The sequence below is a fragment of the Cygnus atratus genome, chromosome 3, assembly GCF_013377495.2.
Source record: "Cygnus atratus isolate AKBS03 ecotype Queensland, Australia chromosome 3, CAtr_DNAZoo_HiC_assembly, whole genome shotgun sequence".
NCBI classification, from domain to species: Eukaryota; Metazoa; Chordata; class Aves; order Anseriformes; family Anatidae; genus Cygnus; species Cygnus atratus.
The window spans coordinates 29,639,538-29,654,884 of record NC_066364.1 but is presented as its reverse complement, the minus strand read 5'-3'; positions in this window follow the sequence as shown (position 1 = coordinate 29,654,884).

Here is a 15,347-nt window from a genome sequence, read left to right as displayed (position 1 = left end):
GCTGAAGCATGAACTAAAGGCCCCAGGCTGAGGGAAATGGGGCTTCTGAGCCACCAACAGGGTGGAGCGAGGCCAAAGAGGATTCTGGACAGGGACAGTAGGGACTGGTAGTGGCATCGGGGCTCTGGCAGGTATAAGGCAGAAAGGAAGATAATAAAAAGGTAAATCGGACATGCTGTTCTGTAGGGATACTGGCATATAGAGAGTTCTCCTAAATTAAAGAAGATTGGTCATGTTTGTTAGGTGCTTGTAAAACCTCTGCTTTATTCTTGTAGATTTCATCATGGATTAATAATCCAGGTAACACTGGATCCATCTCTTCAAGCCATTCCATTTCCTAACAGAAGTCTCTATTAAACAGTATTAATCATGATTTCTTTAGCATTGTTTTTAACTTATACAAATGCATTCCCGAGTGTAAGAAGAATATGTTTATTGACCATTTGAAACTGATACCCCCAAATTTCTTCTTTTTGCTAGCATTTTACCTTGTTCTCTATTTCTTCTCGCACAGTGATATTTTTCTCTACTGAGAACCCACATGGAGGGTGGATAATAAATAAATAAATATTTATTATTAATCTCCCCAATAAAGGGGGAGATTGGTGAGCATATGAAGGATACACAAAGATGCATAAATGGGAAAGCATTAAGACTACAAGGAAGAACAATGATGCTCATGTGTCTATGAAATCATGGACATGTATCATCTCACATTCATCTCTTTCACATATAACAAAAAAACAATAGGTCAAGGTGAACAAGCAAGGTCACTAAGCAAGGTCATTCTCTCTTACAAAACCAAGAATGTGGTGCTTACTTGTCTCTCTATATTTTGTAGTATGCTCCTTTCTCCTTTGGTATCTATCAGTACTTGCTACTTGCATTCTGGAACTATCTAGTTTTTATATTATATCCACCAGTTATTTAACCACTTTCCCAAAAAAATAAAAAAATAAAAAAAATAATTTAGGAGGACAAAATACTAATATACATCACTTAGGAAGCTGAAACATTTACTGTTGTTCAGAATTTATATTTCTTTCTTCATGGACAGACTTTGCAAAAAAGAAATTAATTTCATAAGAGTAGCATCTACTAATCCATGAAATTCATTAAGCCTTTGAGGTGGCAATGAAATAATAATGTATCCACATTAACGATCCTGTGTTAAACCTGAAATTATAGGTTAGTAACTATAGTATTATATTTGAAGATTAAATTAGGTTTCTGCTTTTAAGGAGAGATCGTCTGTGGCTATAATGATGCACAAAATATGTATGGATATATAATTTAAAATGTAAAATTATTTTCAAACACCATGCATTAAAATGTGGTTTTGTTTTGTTTTCATAGTATCAAAAATTCAATTTCCTAGCTTTCTTGATAATCTGAAGCATTTATGAAGAAACTTTTAAACCTGAATCATCCAAACTATGACCAAATAATCATTTTCAAATAATTGCAATTAATGGACTTGGAAACAGAAATATCAAACTGTCATTGTTCATATTCTGCTCTTTGAATACTGTAATACATTTTAGAGGTGTATTACATGTATACTGAAAATATTGTATATTAACCATATCACACTTCAAAGTTGAGTGTTGTATTTAAGGAAAAACTAAAACATTTCTGTAAATACTTCTTAAAATTTAATAGAGGAAATGATTCGAAATAATATTTAATAATTAAAGCATGCTGTTAAAAGTTTAAAAAAAATAACTCATTCACCTCATTTTTACCCAAAGAAATCTGTAAAAAAAAAAAAAATTGAAATGACACAGACAAAATGTTCAGTAGCCTGTGATATTTTTTTTTCATTCCAAATATTTAAGAGAACAATTCATAAACGACTGATGATACAAATTTAGAACAGTATGTATGTTCTTAGTGTGTTCTTGATTTTTTTTTTTTGAAGTTTCTTTGTTAAAAAAATAACAAGCAAGGTTAATCAATCTTTTGGAAAAAAATTATTTTAACAAGCCATCTAGTTTGTTGTTGTTGTTGTTTTGGTTTGGTTTTCTTGTATTTTGTATTTAATATATATACACATACAGATATATTTCAAAAAAACTAGTTACTTATAATCTTGATAAATCATAAACAGTAAGAGTTTGTATAATATTAAAGTTCAGTGGAAACTTCAAGAAAAACTGTTTAGATCTTAGTGGAAATCTATCAAATTCCAATAGTTTATGGTGAGGGATGATATCAGAGAAATTTCTGTACAGTATGCATATGTACATGTGTACATGTATACTCATGTACATGTGAATTAATTCTTGTTCTGTTTTATTTTTTCTTCAGAAATTTTTTTGAAGAAAATTCCTGTACTGTTAAGTATGTAAAGAATCACATAACATATCTGATAAGAGAAAACTTTGATCTGGACATTCCAGGGTCTCATAGTCTCAACCTGAAGAAAAATCCTTTTTGCAACAGGGTTCTTCATTTTTTTGTGATTATATTATATGTTATTTAATCTTCAAAGCTGTCAGCCATTCTTGTGGAAATGTTACCTGTGTTGCGTATTTGGTATGTCTCCCAGTGTTGTACAGATAAAAATCTCTATAATTTCAAGTACTATTACACAATGATGTGATAAGCAATCTGCACAATGTTGTTTTGTTCCTGAATATTAGGCATTTTTGAAATTATTTGTTTTAATCTTTGTATAATCAATCAAACTAGAAATTGGAGAAAATGATTGAACTCTTTTCATGCTAAATGAGAGACATAATATTTTGTGTTAACTTATTACTCAAGGAGGAACTACTGCTTTGACCAATAAGCTATTCACCCTGTCCTGGAGGAGCTGTTCCCCCTCCAGTCCTAAAAAGGTGCAGATCAGCATTTTTATCCCAATGGAATTTCAAAACTAAGTGTTCATCCAGCAATATCCTGCTCTAATCTTGTATAAGTAGCTTCTGCTAAATAATGAGTCTCTTAGTCCTGCCTGTCAAAGACACAGACAGTTTCTTTTGAAACACAAAAGCACATCATACATATGAACTTTCTTTGGCTTGAGATCTGCTGAGAAATGGATAATCTTTGGAAGCTTCCCAGCACCCATTTGTGATCTTGCCAGTATGAGCAGAAGCTTCTTTTGCAAGTGGATCTGGAAACAAAGGAAAAAGGATTTGCAGTAATAAAGTAATACTAATAAAAAGAAAAATGTTAGGTTGGATTAAAATAAAAATATTTCAGATTCTTTGCAGAAGTAAGCCCAAATTTACTTTTAAGCTAAGAGAAATAACTTGTTTGACATGACAAAGATTGAAGGAGGGGGAAGCATTGAGGGAAAGATTTGTTTTGTGTAGATAATATCAAAAATGAAAAATTTTGAAGTGATTGGTTTTCTTGAGGATAACCAAAATAATTTGTCATATTTAAACAACTTTACATACAATTTTTTTTTTGATGTCAAAACCCTTTTGTCCAAGAAATTAAATTTACCCATCTGAATTATATAATTTTCAGCAAAAGTTTATTCTACTTTCTAATACATTTAATTGTCTGAAAGATTATTTTTCTTTTTTTTAAGTATGTCTGCCTAAATCTGTCTTTTTTTTTTTTTTTTTTTTGTAGCTTGTCATTGGCATTCTATAATAATAAAACATTTACAGTTCTTACAGTTCTTTCAAGTTGTTTTTGTTTTGTTTTATTTTGTTTTGGTTTTGTTTTAAATCAGTATTTACTGTTTATGCATTTTGGAAGAAATGCCAAAAAAAAGATGCTGGTGAAAAACTACTAAAATGAAATAAAGCTTAATTTTAGTTCCTGCAGTTGAAAGTCTTAAGAGTTGAAATGTTAAGACCAGCTGAACAGTAGGCTTTTGCCACTGCATGAAAATTATAAATTTAGAAATATTCTATCAATATATAATATGATTGGCTGGCTTTCTGTAAATACCTCAAAACCCTTTATTATAAATCCCACAAAAAAAAAAAAAAGTATACTATAAACTATTTACAGTATTGCTTAATTTCAAACTGCTCCATTGTTTTCTCAGAAGCAAGATTAGCTGTTAAATATATACAAACTGAAGAACAAGCAGACACTGTTAATTTCTGCATTTTATTTCTGAATCTTTTTGCCTGTATGCTTTCAAAATGTCATAGAAATTTTACAGTGACAGGCAATTAAAACACCAAAACTTTTCATAGGTTTCATTATCATCATTTTCATAAATGATATATAAAATGATCTGTCTCCATATATTTCCTTTACAATACTCTAAAGAGGAAACAAGTTTTAAGTGATACTTTTTGCATGAGAGAAAAATTTCTGTCATCAGCTAACAACAAGCACGAACATTGCAATTCCTTTTCAATCATCTCAGCTTCCAGACAGTTTCTGGGTCATTGGTAACCATGAAGTTAGCTATGTGGTGGGAGAACTGATTGGAGACAAAACCGAGAAAGCTGCCATATAAAGTACTATTATAGAACTCCAAGGTACAGACAAATGAGTTCACACCATTGCAAATACTTGCTTTGGGTTTGTCTCCGTTTCTGAATGCAAACTTTTTTTTCCCACTAATAAATAAATAAATAAATAACATATATATAAGATAATAATAATAATAAAAAGCCTCAAATCATCCTTGGAAGAGTTTATTTTTGTTTCTCTCTACATAAAAGTGTATAGAGCATTGCACTGAGGATGAATTTGGTTCTCATTCTAAGTCTGATTTTCAATCAGTACCTCTACATGTTCCCCTAAAAGAAAGTCCTGTTTCAGCTTTTCCTTCCTCTGGGAAGGTATTTAAAATTAGAGACCATCTAGTTGCTGCATTTAAAACGAAACAAAACAAAACTTGAAATTTACCTTTAAATTTTTAATTTTATGTTTGCTTTTAATACACCAGAACCCAAACACTTCCCTAGTATTTAATATACTCTAGAGATTCCACTTTCTTTGACACCTACCCACCTTTTTTTTCTTAGGCATTTTTTCAGACTTTTAACATTTTGAGATATTTATTGGGAACAGAGAAAATTTGGGGACAATTTTACCTACTTATATATCTAAAGACATGGTTCAGCTGAGGTATTAACCAAAAGGCATGCATTGCCCCTCATGAAGGTTATCCAACACTGTGTATTCCATTGACATCCTGTGAACAAAATGTTCACCTTCTACTGTGTCTCTGCATTATTTATTATTTTATAAAACTTTCTGGTTAGGTACCAATGTCTGTGAAGTGTGCATGGCAATAATACAAGAATCCTTTGCTAATACCTTTTGTAGTTAAAAGGATGTTATGAATGTGTTAAAAACAATGTTAATACCATTGTAGTGATCAGAGTAGCTGACAGAGAATATCGATTTGCAAAACTCATAACTTTACTTAGACTACCTGTTTTTTTCTTTCTTTTTTATTTTTCCAATTCTTTTTTGCTTGGAAAACAGCAACGTTAAATAATAACTATCTCTTTTCCTCTATTTCTCCCCTGCATCCCTTTCTTTGCATAATCTTTGCATTCTCTACATCAGAGAATTACACTTCTAATAAATCAAGACATAATGAGGGTGAATTATTTCTAATATTTTGATGCTTATTTCTAGTCCACAGAGAAAGCAGATGGCTGATAGTTATAGTCCTATGGTCTGCTCTTGGCTATCCATTGGTGCAGGAGAGAGAAAGGAGGAGGAAAGTACTAGCAGCCAGGATCCCTCAAGCAAAAAGCACTTCCAGGAGGGTGAGTCACAGCACCTGAGGGAAGCAAGCAGAGTGCTCATCATCCCTCTCATTTATTACCTGGGAGAGACTGATGGCAGATGGAATGAGAGTACATAGCTCTCCTGTAGGGCAAGGTAAGGAAGCAAGATCATTGATTGTTCTGTACAGAAACACAATAAAGAAAAAGTGACTGGAATCAAAATAAGGAAATGCATAAAACAACAATAACAACAATAAAAAGCCAGACATCATAGACTTGTGCAACTTCAACATTTCTGCTCTTTTGTCTTATGTGATGATGTGCCAGTTCTAGCCTTACGATCAAAATGTTTATGGAATACATTCTGCGTTTTTTACTGTCTACTGTCTTTAGATTAAAACATATCACCAACTTTCTTTAGATTAAAACATATCACCAGCTCTCCCACCCCAAATTTAACACTGCCCTCTCATTAGATTTTAGGGTGTTAGAAGAAAAACAGGTGTTCAACAATCTGTGGCATATGGAGTTTCTACTCTTTGGCTTTAATTTACTTCTGTTCCCTTCTCTGTAATCTGCACTGTGATATACATTTTTTAGTTTCCCATCTAGTGAAAACGAAATATTTCAAAAATTCTTTTTTCCCTTTCTTTTTCCCTTCTTTCCCTTTCTCTTTCCCTTTCCCTTTCCCTTTCCCTTTCCCTTTCCCTTTCCATTTCCATTTCCATTTCCATTTCCATTTCCATTTCCATTTCCATTTCTTCCTTATTTTCCCCTTTTTACCTTTTCCTTTTCCTTTTCCTTTTCCTTTTCCTTTTTCCCCTTTCCCTTTTCCCTTTTTCTTTTTCTTTTTTTTTTCTTTTTCTTTTTCATGCTCTTTTTTTCCATTTCCTTTTCCTTTTTCTTTTCCTATCATGCAATGCTAATACTCTCTAATAGATGGGTTGAATGCAAATAAACAATGCCACAACATAAGCAAAGTAGGAAGGTGAGACACCTTTGTGGAATCTTTTGAAAGGATAAGTTTCCTTCAGGATCACAGGAAATATGGAGTAACACAGTCTACAATAGATTTGCTCTGCTCTGGGGCTAGTCATCTCAACAGGTTTTCTTCAATTTTAACACTAAGTGTGATAATATTCTCTTATAGTTTCTTGTTTATCTTGAGCGACAAGAAGGCATATATGGGTAAATGCATGCCTACTAGTATATCCACAACAAGGAGAACATTTATTAAGACTGATATTTGAAAATAAGACATATGAGGAGTAGCTAAAGAAACTGAGGCTGTTTACTCTGTATAAAAGGAGGGTGAGGGGAGATCTCATTGCTCTCTATAACTACCTAAAAGGAGGTTACAACAAGGAAGGTGCTGATATCTTTTCTCAGGTGACAAGTGATAGGACGTGAGACAATAGCCTCAAGTTGCAACAGGGGAAGTTTCTCTTGGATATCAGGAAGAATTTCTGCATGAAAGGCATTCATCATGATGGTTAGGTGTTGCAACATGCTGCCCAGGGAGGTGACGGCCATCCCTTGGTGGCTTAAGAGATATGTAGACGTGGTGTTTAGGGTCATGGTTTAGTGGTAAATTTGTAGTGTTAGATGGATGGTTGGACTTGATCATAAAGGTGTTTTCCAACTTAAATCATCCTATGATTCTATGATTTCATCCCCCATTGTTACTTTTTCCTCAACAACAGGGTAAAACTTGTAAAAGGAAAGGAACAATGAGATTCCATTTCTGTAGATAAACTATGCAGAGTAGACTATGGGGGTAAAAGACATTGCAATCTGAGATGAATGTTCCAATTTAATTTTTTGTCAATGCTAAGCAAACCCGCATAAGAACTTAAATGTTACATGTTTCTACAGACAGTGAAAGGAGTCTGCAGAACTTGAAAGAGTGGGATTAGTTAAGAATGCAACCTGTATTCCACTTGTTGGCCTACTTTTCTGCAACTCTATCATTGTTTTAAGAACAAACAACCTATTCTTTCCACCCCGCAAATTATTTTGCCAAGTTTTAAACTACAAAAGATGAATATTTTGAAAGTTCAAAGCAAATCAGCCAAGCTGCTCTCAGCTTGTAGGGTACTGAAAATGTAACATGTTCCTGCTTTAATTTGCACATTCATTATGCTAATTCTTTGAAGTTATTTTGAGAGGAATGCATTAACAACCTTCACTGGAACATGCTCATTTTCATGTGTGCATGCATGTGTGTTTGTGCATAATTGTTTCAGGGAAAAAAAAAAAAAAAAAAAAGAAAAGTGGAAAAGTTATATATAGTCCTAATTTTGCAAATTTATTTTTTGTCATAGTTTTGTGGGTGCTCTTCAATTGTAGTGAGACTGGTGACTTTGGACAACCAGCTATTCTTGCTACCCCAATCTCTCCAAGGTGTTCTGCTATAATATTTCACTGTAGTTGACATCAAGGTTTACATATTCATTATGATTTTGGGTTGTATGTCCCTTTTCTCTTTTCTCTTGTTGAAGGTTAGATTGGTGGACTGAAAGGTTAAATTGACAATAATAAAATACACATGGCTGTATTTACTCTCTGGTATCAAAACCTGCATTATTAAACTCTTTTATACCCCACTACTGGGAAGCTACATCAAAACAACCTGGTGTAAACCATTCATATGCAATATTAGCCCTTCAAAGCATGCCTAGGACTATCATGGGAGTGCTAGTTGGCCCTAGCCAAACTGTGCTAAGTGTGCTACCAATTCAATAACACAGTTGGCTGACTTCCAGTGCCTTTGGGTGGTCCCTAACCCAGTTGAATAATCCAATATAGATGTAACCAGCATATAACCCTTCTCCCAGGAGTTCAGCAGTCTGTGGCACAAGACCTTGTCTTGATACATCACAGCTGCACAACCTTGGCTCAGACTTTGGAGAAAACTGCTAAGTTGTGGGAAGAAGCCATCAGAGTGCATAAACCAGAGCCACTCAAGGTAAGAAAGGTAAAATTTCAGTCAGAGGCAAGACTGCTGAGTCTGGGTAGTTAGCACCTCAAGGATTCATCAGGGAAAAGACTGCCATGAAAAGGTATAAAATCCTAAGGAAAAAAAAAATCAAAAAAATCAGGGAATTGGAAAATAGCAATTCAGCAGAAGTAAAAGGAGCAGCACAGTTCAAAAAGTAACTCATCTGCTTGATGAGTGCCTGACCAACAAAGATTTTACATGTGTCCTACAATGCATGGTGAGGATATTTTAATTTGTTAGTTCCCACTATCTATCATGTGTATTAGTTAACAAGTAATTGTTTTGGTCTTTAAGGTTGTGCATGTCCTGCTTGCAAAGTCCTTTGGCACACAGTGAATGTTGGCCAAACAAAATGATTCAGAGAGGTAAGGCTGCAAAAATACATGAAAAGAAAAACAATTAGTTTGATGGTATTTGCTTGAAAATAACCTTTTTCTTTTTCTTTTTTTTTCAACTAATGTTTTTGTCCTCCTACAAAATAGTATAGAATAAAATAAATGATGTACTCTACATTCCAGGTTTATTAATGTGATTTTAGTAAATTAGTATCTATGACCCTGAATTTGTATATATCCTGATTTTACATGACTGACTGACAGTAAAGGATTAATTGCAAGATAAGATCATATTAGAATAGCAGTGCTAGGAAAAGTACATTTTTTTTAACCTGTCCTCAGTTAGAATTACTCTTTCTGCCTTCATTCTCCACCAGTGATAACAACACCGTAGGGAACCAAGCAAGGATTCAAGAAGTATCTAGAGCAAGTTGCAGAAAGAACAGAAATGGGAATGGATAGGCTCTGGTGATGACACATATTCATCTCTGGTCCTTTTGCTGTTAACTCTTCCATATTTTCCTGGCTTTGAATCTTATGGCCAGTATGGCCAAAAAAGGTTTGTTATCTGATTTGGACTAATAAAAAATGTAAATATCTTATGTTCTTCATTCTGATTGCAGGTACTATTCTGTTATTTTGCCTTGTGCAGCTCTTATCTAATTAGGCATTGGTTACTGTGGGCATCTGTTACTGTCATAAAGTGCACGTGCCTTTGTCCATTCTCAGTAGATATCTATGCAGGTAGCGTACATAAAACAATAAACAATATTATAAAATAATAATATAAAATATCAAATTAAAAAATCATAATCTTATTGAATTAGCATATTGTTTTTAGGAATAAAGTTTCACATCTATGATGGCCTGTCAAAATATATCCTTTATATTTTCAGAGTCCAGACACAGTTCTGTTCTTCAGTGTATTTTATCACACAGGTGCTCTGACACTGAAAATATGAAGGTAAACATATGCAAGTTATTCTACAGTTCCTTGACGCATTATAATTTAAATTAATAAATAAATATGGATTTTACCACAGGACTGTCATCTTTTGATCTGCATGGCCTAGTTGTGAAGAATAAATAAAAAAAAAAAAAAAAAAAAAAGCTTAAACCTTTGACATTTAAATAGAAAATATGCTTATATTTTACCTCACAAAGTTTAACATACATAGCTCATTACCACTTTTTTCCAGTCATTTATACTTGTTTCACAGCTAATGTATACAGTGCAGTGTGTAAAAAGCCTTGCCAGGCTTTTTCATTTCTTTAAGTAAAGAAATTGAAAAGTACAGTGTTCACATGTTCTGCGAGGGTCTATAAGGAGTCCCCCTAGTTATTTGCATTCCAGTAGAGATATGTATGCTCATTTCAAAACCTCGGATTTGAATCACAGTCATGATGTTGGATTTCAAAATTTCCTATTTTTCAGAGTGAGGAAACACACCAGATGGGCAAACTTGTACACAGCTCTTTATGCAGCTATAGTATGTTATATTGAGATGCTTTTATCATGACTTGTTTTGGTTTTGATTCCCATTCATAAGCAGTACTTCTCATTCCTCTGCTTTCCTCTTCCCCTTGGATAGCTGCTGTCTCATTCTTCCCAGTATTAATCTTAAATGACTACTTCAGCATACTGGAGTTGTATAAAACAATGCATCTGTGAAGCTTTAAATTAAATGTTACCAGAGCTCTGAAAACTAGTTTTACTGTACCTTCCTGCAGCCTTGCAAATGTCACCTGGAATTTACTGGATAACAAAAAGTGGATAAAAAGATGGTAAAAAACCTGTTACTTGCACCAACCACTTTCCTTTCCAGTTTCATTCCACCGTATTCTTCACTGTCCCCATCCTATATGTGCTGTGTCCATCATCCATGGTCATCTGAACTACCCCAAAAGTAGAACCATGCAATAGCCTCTTATTTCTGCTCTTTTGTGGAGTGTATGACTGACCTATGCAGTTGTGGAGCTGCTGCAGCAAAGAGCAGTCAATTTCACTATTGAAGTAGTACTAATAGATTCACCTGTGTTTCAAGCTCAGATATGTCCTCACTGAGTCTCCATTGTCTCAAAGTTTTGAACAATACTAATGTACAAGCTACTGGGGAAGGTCTTTCTTCATCATTGTAAGTTAGAATAAGATTGGTCGTAAGGCTCAGTTCATCACATGTATAGGACATTACTAAGGCTCCTCTGAATTTTTTTAAATCATCACTTACTGGTAAAATCAGCCATAACCTAAGCTTTCTGGGCCCCTGAATTAATACTCCTTGGCTGGTGTTGTGAGAAAGTTTCCAGCCAGAAGTTAATGACTTGCTTTAGCACTAACTCAAAGACAAAATTTCCAATTCCTACAGCATGTGCAGCATATATCTAATAAGGAATCTTTAGCTTTGCATCCTATCTGGGTGTGCTAAAAATTGGTGGAATCCAAGCTGTGTATCCATCCTGATGCAGGAGATTCCTGTTCCTGTGCCCTTCCTCAGGTCTCTTATACACTACCATGCCTGCAGAACGCAGTACATGTTTGATATTATATCTTTACATCTGCATCATGTAGTATGTTAAAAATGTTGGTGAAAAATTATACTAATTAATATGATATGTATAAAGATATATTTTATGATTTCTATCCCCATATTACAAAACACAGAACCTTCTTATATATCATTAATGCCAGGGTAGACACAGCGTGAAAATGTTTTAAGACTGAGTCATATTTTAATGGGTAGTATGACACAAAATTTTATCACCAATTATTAGTGATATCTCGATGTTTCTTTTTCAGAACAGACATTTTAAAACTCAGAGCAGCTACATATAAAAACGCATATGTTTAAGAATGAATTTTCTAAGAGATCTTCTGTAATTACACTCAAAGCTGGGGAACCACGTAAATCAAGAGGGCAAATACTCCTGCAAACATCTGAATATTTTTAGTGAGAGGAATTTGAATGAGATTCAATGAGATGCAGTGTTACTGTGCTTCCCAGCTCCGTGAACTTTAGTTGTGATTTACACCACAGAATGATTCTTCTTCACTTTTAGAGTAGACTTGCTTGCTTTATGTTTTATAGTATACAATATAGTTTATATACTACAGTGCCTATATGTGTATGTATATGATATATAATGTATATCTTATACTATAGTATGTTGTGGTGTATTTTTTAAAAGGAGTAAAAAACCCTATACTTTCTATCTTATCAATACAGAAAAGGTATTTAGATGAGGCAAGGAAATGTAGATATAAAGAGAGTGTTACGGAAAATGTATTATTACACTTGTTCCTGGTTTCCCATCAATCAAAAGTCATGCAAGGGTGAGAAAAATTCCTATTAATTGTTCATTTTGTAAACACTGTGAGGAAAAGACTTAATTAAAATAAATGTATTTTATCATTGCTATTTCTTTCAGTCTAACCTCTGCTGATGCAGAATTGTAGTCTCTGAAAGATGAGGCCTCACTGAGCTTTGTGATATGGCATTATAATTTTCTATGCAGTAATACCTTCAGAGATACAAGCTGGGCCGACATTTGCCTTTCCCACAGCCATGTTATAATTATGCCTTACAGCCATAATAACTTACTAATTGGTTACTATTTTGAGGTCTTCCTCAGTTGTTACCAACTTCTAATGTTTATTAGTACAGAAATATGACATCTTTGCAAAATTTCTAGTAGACTGGTTTGGTTGGTTTGCAGCGAGATGATGACCTTTGAAGTGGCAACACTTGTAGATCCTGCTCCTAACTTGTTAAACTCTTTCTTAAACATTTGTTAGGTTAAATATTATGCCCTAAAGAACCATCTTATTTATTGTACTGAGTACTGAAACACTCCAAGAACCACCTGCATCAGAACATGACATGGCAAACTGTTAATTTATTCTTCATTATTATTCCCTAACTGAATCTTCTACCATTTTATAATAATTTAATGCTACAGCTATTTTATTGTCATCCATCCCTTTCTGTATGATAGCTCAAATCTCCTTTGAAAGAATGATACTTTTTAAATTTTGTCCTTGGAACCGTCTGCTACTCATTTCTATCTTTTCTGCCACGTTGGAACACTTTAGTAGCATTTATCACTGTATGTAACTGCATAGATATTATTTATTTTAAACTCTAGAACCATCTGTAATCAGATAAACTTCAATGAGAAAAAGGGCAGAGAAAAGGGTATTGAACTTTAAATTTCAAATTTAAAATTCAAGGACCTACTTGTGTTTTCATGGGTGTGAAAGTAAATGTAGAGCCTTTTGCAGAGGTGGTGTTTGCAGTGCCCATTATTCTCAGCTTGAGCTGTCACCCTTTGGATTTCTCTCACTTTAGTACTTTTTCATGAAATTTAGATGAATGATAAGGTTTAATCCACCACTAAGTCCCACTAAGTATTTGCTGACATCACATGCTGAGACTGATTATTCTTGGTGGAACTAAGGAAAGGACAAATGGTTTTGATCTGTGATATGTGCACTGTGTTGCTGTTATTTGACACTGCAAAGGAAATAATGGGAGGCTTTTTGACTTCTGCAATTACTGTAGTGCAATTTTAATGAGTAAATATCTTCCAGATGAGCATTGCTTTAAGTTGTTGCTAAATCTCAACGGATGACTCAATACAATTTTTTTGTTTGTTATGGATGAGGATGTAGACTCTTACAAAGTAGGAAGTACATTTAAGGAATTATTATTTTGTTTTAAGGCATTTAAAATATATTTTTTTCTTTTTTTTCTTTTTCTTTTTTTCTTTTTTTTTAATTAATGTCACTTGTTCAAGTTCTCTAAATGCTGGTTTTGCTAAAGTAACTATATGTATTCAGTAGTTGCATACTATGTTAATGTAGAAATGTTATTCCTGACTTCTGGCTTCTTTCCTGTATTTGATACAGTCCCCTAGGACACACAACTTGTAGCAAGTTAAAACACTCATTTGAAAGTTAGAGTTTAGTTTTCGATTTTAATAGCCATAACCAGACAATGGGCCAGCTATGTTTTAATTGTGGCAATCCTTGGTAGCTAACAAAGAGGTACAAATTGCTAGTATCAATTAATCAATTATAAAATGTGCTAACCTTGCCAAATTATAGTTTTACACAAATTGAGACCTTTAAACTAGAAGCTTTAAACTGGAAAAATATTCTGAGATATGTACCGTACTATTCAGCAAGAGATTTATAACCCTAATCAATGGATGTCACTGTTGTTTTACAATAATACTCTGAAAAACAGTCAAAAAGCGACCCTTAAGGAAGAAAATTTTACTTTCAAGTCTGGAGACAGTTCCATCCAATTTCACGTCTGTCTTTACAAACACGCAATCATAGCCCGAGTTACTATTAGTTGTTTTAAATGCCCCATTCTGACTTTTCCATTTATCAGGTTAGGTATTTATATGATTTTATATTTATCAGGCAGTTCAAAAAGGATTTTGGATCAGTATTTACTTTCCTATCTCCATGAAGAAGTACAAGGAATCTTCAATGAAGAGACCCAAAGGAATAAATACAGCACTGAGGACAAGAATAGTAAAGCAAAAAGTAAAAATAAACTAACAAAATAAGTGAAAATTAGATGTAAAAACTGTAACCTTGAAAAAAACCACACATTTGAGTAGGACTAAGAAACAATCTAGTCATCAAGGATTTTATTGAAACTCTAGAAGGAAATCTTAATGGCTCAGGAGCGGTCTGTCCCCACGTGCCCAAAGACGAGCCGGCGCAGAACTAGACCGGCCTGGCTGAACAGAGAGTTGTGGCTCGAGCTTAGGAGAAAAAAGAGGGTTTATAATCTTTGGAAAAGAGGGCGGGCTACTCAAGAGGACTATAAGGATGTTGCGAGGCTGTGCAGGGACAAAATTAGAAAGGCCAAAGCTCATCTGGAGCTCAATCTGGCTACTGCCGTTAAAGATAACAAAAAACGTTTTTACAAATGCATCAGCACCAAAAGGAGGACTAAGGAGAATCTCCATCCTTTACTGGATGCGGGGGGAAACTTAGTTACAAAAGATGAGGAAAAGGCTGAGGTACTCAATGCCTTCTTTGCCTCAGTCTTTAGCGGCAAGACCATTTGTTCTCTGGATACCCGGTACCCTGAGCTGGTGGAAAGGGATGGGGAACAGGATGTGGGCCTCATTATCCACGAGGAAATGGTTGGCGACCTGCTACAGCACTTGGATGTACGCAAGTCGATGGGGCCGGATGGGATCCACCCGAGGATACTGAGCGAACTGGCAGAGGAGCTGGCCAAGCTGCTTTTCATCATTTATTGGCAGTCCTGGCCATCATGGGAGGTCCCAGTCAACTGGAGGCTAGCAAATGTGATGCCC